Here is a 13,640-nt window from a genome sequence, read left to right on the forward strand (position 1 = left end):
CAATGTTCTTAAACTTTAAATCTCAAGGTCACATCAAGAAGTTGAGTAGGAAAGAGAAGAGGTGGACTGTGTCTATCTATGAGTAACTGTATTAATCTGAAAGTGTACACCTCCCTGGCCCATCCTCTGCTCCAGAAATCAAGATTTTCTTGATGGAGGTCCAGGAAAATGGATTTCTGCTACATAGCCTACACTCAGGCTTTTTGTCCTGTACTTTCTGTCCTGTACTCAGAAGTATTGAGGCATCAAACTAGAGTCCAAGAAGAAGATATCGTGTGATTGACCTTAAGAATATGACAGCTGAAAGTACTGGAATCCTGATGGAAACACAAGGGTATAAACTGAAACAAATGAAGCATCCAACCATTTGATGATTAAGAGACATTTTTCAAATTGCCTGTGATAGGAACACAAGTCAGAAAGAAGATACTCTTCTATGTTTCAATTATTGGTCAGTCTTTAAAGTAGTTCTTGTGTTAACTGAGGTAACAAGGCAAAAAAAGTGTATTCCTACTCTGTCAGAGTAGTTCATTTAGATTAGCATCACAGGAGCACAGGAATGTCATGGCCAGAAATGAAGAGAAAGAGCTCATAATTGTGCTACTTATCATGGTGGATCAGGAAGGTCTGGGATCTTGAACTGCACCTCCAGCTTTCACTGTATATTCATAATGAAAAAGGGAAGGAGTAGAAGCTGATGTAAATGTGAGGGCAAGCAGAAGTGTGGAGAGGACTGCTAAAAGCAGCAACATATTCTGGATGAAATTCTCAGCAGGTGGATAGGCAGCCTTAAAACACACCCTCATCATCACAAAGCCAGAAAATTACTGTGAATAACCAAAGTGTAGTTCATCCAGAGAATACATTCTGTCTCCTTTAAGGAATAGGACATAACCTTAATGTCAGGCACCGCAAATTACAAAAATGCAGTGTGGATCTCTGCAGATTTTATACCAACGTATTAAAATCCATGCTACTCAAACCTGGCAGTTCAGACACACATAAAAATATTAAAAAAATATGCTTAAAGGCAAACAATCTAGCAAAACTGAATCTGTTTTTGTTGTTTTTTTTTTTTTTTTTTTTTAAAAAAAGGAAATGTGGCTACAGAAATGCACTGAATGCAAAGGTCCTGTTCACCTGGGAGTTGCATTGCAGAATAGTCCATAAAACTCTGTAACTTGAGAAAGAAGTGAGAGTTCAATGCTCTCATTGCTAAGTGCTGACTTTTTTTTTTAATATGTAATAGTTTAAAATTTTCAGTGGGATTTCAAATTGTGTTGAGAGCATACTCATGATACTCAAATGTCGTTATCTTCGTCAGCTGGTAATCTCCTAAAACTCCATTAATAAAAGGTCAGAGAGTCCTCTTCCAGAGGGCAAACCACCCAGACATGACTAATACCACAACAAGTGCTCCATGAAGGAGCTTCTCTCTCCCTTAACTTAGCTAAGGCTATAATGACTTCTAAGATTTCACTCTGAAGTAGTAAGGACAGGGCTCTTTTCAGAGTGCTCAGAAATGTTATTTGGTTTGTGGTCTTAATTCTGCAACTTTATTAGAGATGTTTTCCTTTCTACTCCTGGAAAATTTATATTTACTTAAAATCTGCAGCTGGGTAGGGTTCTTTCCTCAAGTTAAAATGATTTACCTGTGGGGAATTTATGTAAATCTTTGGAAATTTATATCAAAAGCTCGGAGAATTCATGCTGTTCTCATAGAATATATATTAAACAAACACGCAAACCAAACCAAACACATCTAAAACCAGAGCAACATACATTCAATGAAATACATCTCTTTCTTTCTATAGGCCATATCTTTCGCTTATGAAAACTGGCAAAACTTCCAAGTCTTCTGAGTGTAATAATTTATCCTAGTCAGCTGTCCTTTTTCAAAATATGAATGTCCTGAGCCATACATTTAATTTTATCATATTTTGAATAAGTAGTTAATTAACACGTCCCGGTCCCAAAACTAGAGATTTGTTGAAAAACCTTAAGAAAATTTGCCACTTTCTAGGCTAGGGTATTCAAAATTTAATTAATTTGATGTTTCATGGCACATTGAGTAAAGCATTCATTAAACCAATAGAGCGGGTCTTTTGTTTTATATAGGAGTAAGGGAAATACGTTATGGAAATAATGCAGATCAGGAAACAAAACTATGTGCACCATTCAGCTCTGCCAATGCATCATTTTCAAAGGTCAGAAGCCTTATTTAATATGATTGTTCTCCTCAGCCTCGTTTCTCTCATTATTTTTTAGTATGTACTGTCCTCAGCATTTCTGTTTCTAAATGGACCTCCTTATAGTTCATTTCATCCTCCATTGATCTACATCTGCACATCTTCCTAGAGATCTCTACTTCTCCTCTCACTTGTTTCTTTTTCCTTCATATTTTTCTATCTTTCTACTTATTTCCATGTTACTGTTTTCCTTTCCATCTTTCAATCCATGTTGCCCAAAACAAGAAACAGGGAAAAAACTGTAAATCCACATTTTCATCAATGAGAAACTATTGCCTCTGGTTGAAAGTGTGCCATAACTTACCAGAGAAGTAAGCCAGGCTAGAGGTACCATCCAAAAGAACAATTTTTTGGTGTTACATTTTTGAATATGTCTAAATATAGGTGGAATATTTACTTATCCATAGAACAATTACCTTTCCCAAACAGAAGTAATAAATCCATTCATAATTATTAATGTAATTTTTAATCAAATATGTGATCGTTTCTTGTGATTCCCAATCTCATTTATATCCTTTTAGCTAGCCAGGCAAACTGAAGATTTTATGGCAATAAAAAATGTACTTGAATTTAGCCATATTTCTGTTGTGATCTCTGAACCTGGAACACGTGAGCAAAACAAGAATGCTCTCAGCAGTAAAATTCTCTGTAGTCAACTTCAAAAGATTAGAATTTTTTTTCATTAGTGTCTTTATCACTCTTCTCAGAAAAAAAATTATCCAAAATACATTTTGAGAACTCTTTTTTTTCCTCCAAGAAACAAAGGTCATCTCTTTTCTACAGATAACAACTTCAACTAGGGATTTCAGTTGATTTAATGTTCCTTCTACGTTATATGGAATCGGAGCCCATTAAGCAGATTGTGAATTAAAACATGTTATGGTTGATGAGACGTCTTCATTAAACTATCTATCATTAAGTGCTTGTATTTTAGGGGACAGAAATCAGTCACCTCTAAAAGGGCCTCCTAAAAAGTGAATTAAAAAATAAAAGGAACAAAAATCAATCCAGTTTTCACAGATTACTCTTAATTTATTTTAAAAGTGCTGCGCTGTGAAAGAGAAAAACTCTTCTTTATGGAAAAAATGAAGATTTTTTATAGAGTAAATATTGTTTCTTTTAGTTCATATGATAATTTGGTAATGAAAACAAGAGTTATCAACATTGAGAATCTATGCCAACAGCTCTATCACTCTACTTGAAGTGCAAATGCTAAGTCACGGCTTGAACAAGTGATTGAGTACCTGGTGGGAAGGCAGGGCCAACCCAGGGGAGCTCAGGTGCGTGCAATGTACCTGAGTGACTTGAAGGGTTGGAGCCAGGATCCACCCCTTCCCAGACCTCATTTAAAGGTTGGCAGTGGAGGTGAGAGTATCTCGTTGGGAGTTTTCTGCCTGTGTGAGGTTTATATTGGCCTTCCTGCAGTAAGCAAGTAAGTTCTTTTCCCTGTTTCTGTATTTACTGCTGTTACACTTGAGTAGGCTATCCCTCATCTTAGTCCAAGACTTTCCTGTTCTGCATTCTTGTAATGCTACTCAATGAAATAATTATTTACTTGCCTGAGTTGTGCATTATATACAAAAACACACAAATCCTTGGTGCATCTTACTGGAAGGCACAATGAAGTAATCATGATTTGTGAACTCATTCTAGAACTTCCATTCAGCGATGTCAGGTCAATTTTGTAGGAACAGTGATACCTCAAGCTGATTACAGGATAGCTCAAAACAACCACAGAATTCTTCCAATCTCTGTGGAAGCTCTTTGTTTTATAGTTCAGAAGAGATTTTATTTCCATTGACCATGAAAGATGTATGATTTATTTGTTGGATAGACTGGGTGAGACCATTCAAAGGGCAATCATTCTTTCTTGAAAATGCCTTGGTAAGTTTAGTCTCTGTGTTTCCGTGAAACCTCACAGAGTGAGATGATAGCGTGGAGGCATTCAAGGCCAAGTTGGATGAGGTCCTGGGCAGCCTGATTTAGTGGATGATAACCCTGCCCATGGCAGGGAGTTGAAGCTGGATGGCCTTTGAAGTCCCTTCCAACCCAAGCAGCTCTATGACCTTACTGTATCTCCCATACAAGAGTTTGTAAAACCTGCTGAGGGAACCAAGAAATCTTGGAGTTAACTTGTCAACATGAATCAATTTTTGCTTACTATTTCAGTGATATTAATTTCCTGTAATTCCTGCTCTGATCATTGCTTTTTACTTTAATTTACCCCCCTAAAATTCAGCTGGAGACAGTCTCTTAAAGCTGAAAGTTCCTTGATGCGGGGGGGGGGAGGGGGGGGAGAGAACAGCTTGTTTTCTAGTAGGGACATGTAGATGGTAGCAGTAAGTACCGAGATGCATTGCAAACTTCTGCAGGAAAAATCATGGGCCACTGCACTTCTTGAATTGTTATTGGATAATATTCATAACTGTATTTCATTTCACACTTACTTGCAGGTAATTAACAATAAATTACATATTTTCCCTAAGTTACCTTCGTATTGTGGCTACCCAACAATAATGAACTTACTCTTTTTTTGGAGTGGGAATCCCATTGAGATAAAGGCATAAAGGGTAAAGGTTCATATGAAAATCAGTTGCACTTTGAACACAAAGACATATTTTAAATGTGAAATTGAGACCTACTAATTTATCAAGAACTACAAGGGTTTTGTGGTGGTTTGTGTTCTGTTTTTGTGGTTGGTTGGCTTTGTTTAGCTTGGGGGAAATTGCAGTTTTCTTTCTGATATGTCAGTACCACAATTGTGGATTTCATCGCTTTTGTAATGATGCAGGTTTGTTTGGAAGGTCTTCTGTTTCCTGGATGAATTAATTTAAGATAAGCTGAGTATACTACAGTAATCTCTTCCTGTTTGTGTAGAGTTTTGGCTAATGTCAGAACAATAATAAAACCTAAAATAATAAGGAGCAAATCAAATATTCATAAAGCAGCTGTGCATTTTTAAATAGAACATGACGCATTTAGGAATTCTAGTGAATGCTCACATCCAGTTTTCATATGGGATCAGATCTTATTACATCCCTGTAAATCCAATGGTGTCATCAACCCTCTAGCTGTATCTCTTTAAATGATGACAGGATCATATTAAAGATCAATGGGCACACTTTGTATGCAGAATGAAACTTGTAAGGACTGATGTACTATATGATGTAATTAAAATAACAGTATTCCAATATAAAGGTTTTCTTTATTCTTATAAACTGCCACCAGAAACAGCCAGCCTGGAAAATTTTAGCTGTGTATTCTGTCTTCATGCAGTGTAACTGGTTAATCTGTAGTCACTTGATTCTCTTAAGGATGTACAGCACAAAATGGTATGCATGTCTTAAGACTAAGCTGAATTACAATTGACAGAAATCAGTCGTTTTCAAATAAGACCTTATAAAGCTGACGCTTTCATTTGATGTAATTACAAACATGAAGGAATTGAAATAAGCAGCCTAAGATCTTGAGATAAGAACATAATGTTTCGCAGATTGTCCTAAGATGACCTACTACATAAGCAAAGCCATTGTATTTTATCCTTATGGAGAATTTTAGCTTGTGGAAGCACCTATTAACAATTTACGAGCTTGGTATGCTTAATATTCTTCCTTTCTTTATTTTCTTTCTTCCTTTTTATTTTATCAGTCCTAACTTCCTGTACCAAAGTTTTCACTGCATTATTTTGAAAATTTCCTTCCCTATTTCCGGGTATTCTGCTTGTGTCTTACTCTGCTCCCTTTTAAATTACCAAATAATACTCTCCTGCATGAAGCAGCTAAGCAATGAAAGTCCCTGTGGATAGAAGCTAATAGTGTTGCGTTTTTTCCTGTATTTGTAGATGAGAGAGTTGGAAGCTGTTTGTGTGAGAGCTACAGTGCTGAACATTAAGTAACTATCTAAAATCATAGGTGGGAAAAAATAAAGGTCATTCAGGCAAGTTATTAATAGCTGATTTCTTTTCTTAAATGAAAGAAGTAAACCAACCATCCATCACACAAAATTTCCTTTACTGAAGTAAGAGATGTAGTGACTCAGAGAGGCAAAATAACTCCATTACTATGGGATGTTCATTTATATTTAAAAATAAATACAAAATAAATAGCATTGCCACTGTATAATGTACTTGTCTGCAGAGAAAAGAAATAGGTGGCAGGGAGTGAATATGTTATTATAGAAGAAAAATGTTTGGAGAGTAAGAAAAGAGAACAGGTCAACCTGTCTTTTAATCACAAAAAAATGGTTGCACCTAAAAAGACAATAACAAAAAAAAAACTTACTGAAGTTCCATTTCAAGACTCCTCTCTTCAGCATGTTTTCAACAATACTTTATTCAATAGTGAAAATCTTCATACACTTAAGATAAACTTTAAAATGTATTCCAAATTGAATGGAAAATTATAGAGAAGATATAGTAACATCATCCTGTAATTAAGTCCATCCCACCTGTGGAATTTTTTTTGCGGAAAAAAAAAAACCCACAACAAAAGGAGATACATGTCAGTTTTACAAATGCCAGAAACTTAGGAAGACATGTTGCTTTTTAACAAAACTTTTCTTAGAACTTCTCATAGAGCATCATGTTAGACTGATATAATGTGATATATGATTCCCATATAAATGGGAATCAGTATTTTTTTTGTTTTCTATTATTTAGTCTATAAATAAACTTTTAAATTATTTCAAGTTCTCGCATTTACTTCAGATAAGTCTTGGTTAGTTTCATTTTCTTTTATTTCTAATATCAAGAGAGAGCTCTCATCAAAACTTCCATAGCAATTTGTCAGCCTTTTGCTATATCTTTTCATGCTCAAAGTCATGTTCATGAATTTTAAGTGTGCACCTTAACATCAGCACACATCCTGCCACAGGGATCTAACACCTCCAACAATTACTTTGTTCTAAGTATGCTTGTATTTTTCCTGCTTTATTTGTGTCCTATATACATCTTAACAATTCTGCATACTGCTAACAATGATTAAATGACTAAATCTTAGTGGCTATACAAATGAGTGAGTTCAAATTAGAGCAAACCAAAGTGAGTACTACCAAAAAATTATGCTTTTGTATTATGAGCACAACTTGACTTTGTGGATGACTTATTAAAATTCTAGGTATCCAAGCACTTGTTACCCAGCTTACGTACTCTGACCAAAACTTTTGCATCTTATGTTCTGTTCTTCTAATCAACTCTAACATTTTTTTTGAATAAATTAATGTACTTAATCCATGCTACATGTGATTCTGAAATTTTCCCTATGTGATTTATTGTTTTGTTGCAAGGAGACTTGACTCTGTACACCATTGGTAAACAGAAAAACCTAGTTGAGGGTAACAGAGCTGCTTCATGGAATCATGAAACAATTAAGAGCAGCAAAAAAATCCCATGCCATTTTGAGGCTGATTTTCATATCTCTTAATGGTCATTCAGATATTTTCAATTAAGTAACTTTTTTCTCCAAGATTTAAATGATTGCCCTTGAATTTGTTTTATTTCAATGCATGTTTTCAGTGAAGGAGAAAGTAATTTTGTTAAAAGGTATATTCCATTTTACAGTTTATCTGTCAGCTCCAGCTGAAAATGCACAGAAGTGCTCCCTCAGCCCCTGCCTCTTTAGTATATTAGCCATAAAAGCATCACAGTATACAGTGTTATGAACGCAATGAAAAAACATTGTTTTAATGAAGTGCAGAGTCCTGTTTTCAAAAGCATTTAACTCTAGCAAATAAAAACAATTTTTCACTCAATTTCAGCTTTTAACTTCTCTCCAATACCGTTGTATAGATGATCAAAATAACACTTTTTTTATAATGAAAAACGTTTGTCTGTTTTCCCATGCTTACACTGAATTTCTGATCTGAACACTTAAATACTCTTTTAGGTAGAAACCAAGCAAGGAATATTCCAGCCATAATCTGTTTTTTTTTCTTCCAAGTTTGGGAACAACTGAATATAAAGGGAAATCATTATGCATTAGTTGACAACTTAATCAAATGACAGTCTGGTATAACACAGTGAGGTAGCCTAAGGAATGTATTCACTTGGGGGGGGGTTGGGAAGACTGGTTTTTTTTTTTAAAGCAAAATTGTAATGTAGGGAAAAACATATAAAATTCCCTGGTAGAGAGGGTAACCCATGTTGTAGGCATCTAAAAAATAATCCCTAAGATTGTAGTACTTGCTTATTTCAGCAGTTTCCTGAAAGCATTTCTTTAGAATGTGTAAGAACACAAAATTTCTACGTTAGTTCTTGTGAGTACCACAACGAGGTCAAATGAATTTAATGCCTACACAGATGTGTTGTATTTTCAAATTTATATTTGAAAGATTTAAAGAGAAAGTAAATGTTGGGAAAGGATGGCTGAGGAATTGTTTTGAACTTAGTGGTGTAGAACTTACTGCGGTAAGGAAGGAGATTTTGTGCCAGTATTTTCTTTACACTGCATTCCTAAATCACCTGAAATAAAGTCTATCAAAGTCCAGAAACTTTTTTTGAAAAGGCCAATTAATAATTTCCACAAGAATTTCCATTCAGAAAGCACGAACATTTATTATGAAGTACACCCATATCTTTAGTGGACCCATATTTTTTCTGGAGTACTGTGAACTTAATGCTTAAGTAGAGTTGATGCTCAAGATTGTAAGAAAACAGACTCCAGAAAGAAACCCCAGAAAAGCAAGCAACAGTAGCAACAAAACCCTATTAGATGAGACTTATATGCTTTCAGATGATAAAGTATTTTGAGGAGTACTTGTCACCGATTCATGCTGCACTGCATTATAGCACTCAGACTATATTGTGCCCAAACAGAGACTAATGGAATATTTCTGCTCCAAATTCAGACTAAGTTTAGTTTGGTATGTTGTGAGCTTGCTCACACCAGTGCTGAATTTATCTTCCTATGGCGTCAGAACCTATGACTGATTTTTACCAGCTTTCCTTTGAGTCTTCCCTACTCACTGCAAATACTCTTACAGAAAGGAACCTTGTTTGGAATCAATTAAGGCTGAGTAAGTATGACATCCATGGAGAGAAAACTCTTGAAAGGAAGAAAATGTCAGATTACAGAACTCCTCCTTTAAGAAAGGCACCTCAGTGCCCACACAACACATTTCTACTGACATGAGTATACTTCACACCTCCCCACAGAACTTCCTTCTGCTTCCCAAATATAAGGGATCCCATCCAGCTCATTAATTTCACACTATAGAACACCACATGCTATAAGCCCAGCTCAACGCTGATTATTTCATAAAGTTTGTAAGGTCAAGATGATGTGGTTGTATGAGTTTTTGAAATAGAGAGGAGATGGGGGTGTTTGAATTTTATTTATGCTTCAGATTTGTAGTTCAGAGCTGTCCAACTGACAGCAATCTTATTCTTTTTTTAAACAGAATAACATGCAGTATCTATTTCTAAATCTGTATTTCAGACTACCGGTTTGGAAGAAATGTTCCTCAGTCATGTAACAGGTGAGGTGGTAACAGAGCAGTTGTTCCAAAGATTAAATGAGGATAGTAGTAACTGAGAAGAATTGTTAGATAAGGAATATGAACTTAAATGTGTTAGATTGTTGTGGTTCAACCTGGCAGGTAGCTAAGTACCACGCAGCCAGTAGGATGAGGGAGAGAATGGGGAGGAAAAAAAAAAGTGAAGTAGAACCTGTAGGCTGAGATAAGAACTATTTACCAAGAAAAGCAAGAGAGAAATAGTAGTAATGGTAATACTATGTGTATATGCATTTATGAAACAAGTGATGCACAATGCAACTGCTCAACGCTGATGCCCAGCCAGTCCACAAGCAATGGCTACTTCCCCTTGTCAACTCCCCACAAATTCATAGTTTTTCAAATGTTATGGAATATTCATTTGGCCACTTTGAGTCAGCTGTCAGGGTTCTCACCCCTGAAAAGTTGATAAATTGAAAAATCCCTGTCTCTGTGCGGCGCCACTCAGCAGTAAGTAAAACACTGGTAAGACAATTGATTCATATGTCTTTTGTACATGACCATCTATTACTACTCCTCTTGTTATTCTTGTTACCTAATGTCTGTATATGAAGCAGTCCAGAATACAGACTTCTTAAGGGCATTTGCCTAGAGGAGTAAGTTCACATTAATGTTGAATGAAAATGTAAACTTAATGAGAAATAAAGTAAGCAGTAATGAAACTTTAATCACACAGTCACCTGAAAATTTCTTCCTTAGACTCAGAGTAGGAAAGCTATTTAGGATCTTCTGGATGCAGAGAGGCAAGCTCATATATGATTGCTCAGACACTTTTGTAAACCCCTCTCATCAAGTGTCTTAATTGCTCTAAAATTTCATTTTAATCTTTTTATTTTCAGGTTTTGAGTGTTATCTTTGATAGAGGCAAAGGAGAAGTACTACTTATAGCAATTTTAAAGGAATTTTTCTATGGAAGAAATGGACCTGGGGGTGTGGGTCGATGCTTAGCTGAACATGAGCCAGCAGTGTGCCCAGGTGGCCAAGAAGGCCAATGTATCAGAAATAATGTTGCTGGCAGGAGCAGGGAGGTGGTCATCCTTCTATTTTCAGCACAGGTGAGGCCATACCTCAAGTACTGTGTTCAGTTTTGGACCCCTCGCTATAAAAAAGACATCGAGGCCCTGGTGCATATCCAGAGAAGGGCAACAAGGCTGGTGAGTGGTCTGGAACACAAGTCTTATGAGGAGCAGCTGAGGGAACTGGGATTGTTTAGTATGGGGAAGAGGAGGCTCAGGGGAGACCATAATGCTCTCTACAACTCCCTGTGAAGGGAGGTTGTAATGAGGTGGGGGTCAGCCTCTTCTCCTGTGTAACTAGTGGTAAGACTAGAGGGAATGACCTCAAGTTGTGCCAGGGAGGTTCAGGTTGGATGTTAGGAAAAAAATTCTTCTCTGAAGGAGTGATCAGGTGCTGGAACGGGCTGCCCAGTGGTGGACTCACTGTCCCTGGAAATGTTCAAGAAGCATTTAGATGTTGTACTAAGGGACGTGGTTTAGTGGGGAAACATTGGTGGTAGGTGAACAGTTGGACTGGATGAAGAATAATGACCAGAAGCAGATATCCACATGCATATAGCTTTATCATTATGGCAATGAGTTTTGGGATCTCACAAGCTGGACAGGACTTCAGAGGCTAATTAGTCCCACCTCCTGCTAAAAATGGGGATAAATAGAACAGATCACTCAGGCCTTGTCCAGTTGACCTTTGAGTATCTGTAAAGATAGAGAGTCCGCAAAGTCATTGGGAAATATATTCCAGCGTTTGACCACCTTCACAGTAATAATTATTTTCCTTTTACTGACGCAGAGTTTCCCTTGCTCCAACTTGGCTCCACTGCATCCTCGTCCCTTCTCTGTGCACCTCCAAGGGCAGTCAACTTCTCATTTTGGATGGTAGAAAGGTCTCTACATACAAATATCAGTGTGTCACTGGAGAAATGTCCTCAACTGATGCTGGATCAAGAATCACTCCAGTAAATGTTGTCTTACTTCTCCTATAGTCCCAGCCAGTGATGAATCCATATCCTCAGTGGTGTTAAACTTGAACTAATCTGCTTTCATCTGCTCAGACTACTTAAATTTTTTGTTTGAAGAAATCAAATTATTATCAGTTCCATGAACTGAACAGTTTCCAGGCCTTGCAAGAGAATTAGGACCAAGCTTCATCTCAGAAAATCCTGAGGAAAATAACATGTCACCGCTGTCCTTAGTGCCACAGCGAGGTACTCTGAGGCAATGCTCCCAGGCATTAGGAGAAAAAACATGTGAGGGACAGTGTTGGGCATGGTTTATGAAAATCTGAAGATATTATGAATGAGAAATTCTAAATTAAGGCAGAGTTTTTATTTTAAAATTGTCAATAGTTTTGTTTCAAACTTTCGTGCCTTAATCACAGTAAATCTCTACAGATTTTATTTTAAAATATTACTTAGCATCGCGAACTGAATATTGCTTGCAGAGCCCTGCAAGAAAAATTTCTTCCTTAAAGAAGCTTTGAATGAAAGTAGAATGAGATCTGTTTAGCATTTGCCCTTTCACCATCCAATTTTTCCACGTGAATTTCTGCATAGAAATACAGTCCTCAGATTTATCCCTTTGTCTGTCCCAAACTGATTCCTCCTCAGTCATCTTCCATTAGCCTCAAATGAGGGATGCATAAAATTGATGTCCATAAGAAAAGTGAAGGGAAAGTAGTGTTCTGTTTTCTTTTCTAAGAAGCACCTGCAGTAGTTCATCAACTGCTATCTTGTCCCACTTCTGCATCCTGGAATGTTCACATAGAACAGACTCCAGTCACAACAAGGTAAATACACTGGTTGATCATCTAATTGTATTTTATATACTGCAGGTAGTGCTCTCTTTAAATAATAAGTTTTAAAAGGTGAAATGTTAAAACTTTTCCAACCTCTAAAATTTCAGATTTCCATTTTTTTTACTATTAAAAGTTATCTACTGAGGAATATTTGATACATGGTTGATTTTCCTTTGCTACCAAATTTTCCATGATTTTAAAGTGCCTCATCCAATCTCTGTATTTAAAATGACTCTTACCTTTTAGATGTCTTGTCTGAAAATTATGTACTTGAATGATCCAAGACTCCAAATAATTAGTTTAGCCTTCTGTGAAAGTCTCATTGCATGCTAGCCACTGAGTCTCTGGTGGCAACTGTATGGCTGTGCTATAGGCGAAGACAGCATCAGCAGGTCTGCAACTAATCCACCCATTCCTTATTTTGAGGGTAGCAGCACATTCCCCCCCCCCCCCCTCAGCAGGAGATTATGTAAATTATTCCCTGTTTCTTGCAGTATGCTCTTACAGTATAGTGCTATAAGCAGTTTCTTCTTCGCAAGAATCAAGTGTTTATTTGCTGCTTGCTTCCTGAATTCTTCATGCACCCTTTTAGTCTAAAATCTTAAAACAGATTAATATTTAAAGATATTCAACTTTAAAGTAAGAGATGATATGAAGCTATAATTTAGAAAGGAAAAGATTCTTCAGAAATCATTCTGAATACACTGCTTCTTTTCAGCAATTAACCACTGAAAATGGCTTGTACACAACAAGGCTTTCCAGTCTGAAAAAGATGAGTCTGTTTAGGCATCTATGTAGTCTGTGGATAGTCCTTCACTCACAATTGCCACTCAGAGGCATTCAGAGCACAACCAATCTACAATGGCAGCACTGTTCACAATGACAGCAGCAGTAAGATTTTTATGAGCAGAACTGAAAACAACCTCCACGACAGGAACTGTGGAGGAACATAGATAATAGGCTTGGAAATAGTGTGAAATACTGTTGCTCAAGAGCGAACCAGCTAAATGATGTGTGCTTGAGACTATTCTTGGCAGTTTCCAGAGATGCCTGATCTCAATTTTTGCCTTT

The 13,640-nt window shown here is 36.7% G+C and overlaps 1 long non-coding RNA gene across 1 annotated transcript; it reads left to right on the forward strand.

Annotated features, from left to right (window-relative positions):
- LOC110395470 lies at positions 3,623-13,008 on the forward strand. The gene is made up of 3 exons (XR_002436406.1): positions 3,623-3,681; positions 9,683-9,722; positions 11,565-13,008. It is a non-coding gene; the product is annotated as an uncharacterized LOC110395470 (long non-coding RNA).

This window comes from Numida meleagris, chromosome 3 (genome assembly GCF_002078875.1).
Source record: "Numida meleagris isolate 19003 breed g44 Domestic line chromosome 3, NumMel1.0, whole genome shotgun sequence".
Lineage (NCBI taxonomy): Eukaryota > Metazoa > Chordata > Aves > Galliformes > Numididae > Numida > Numida meleagris.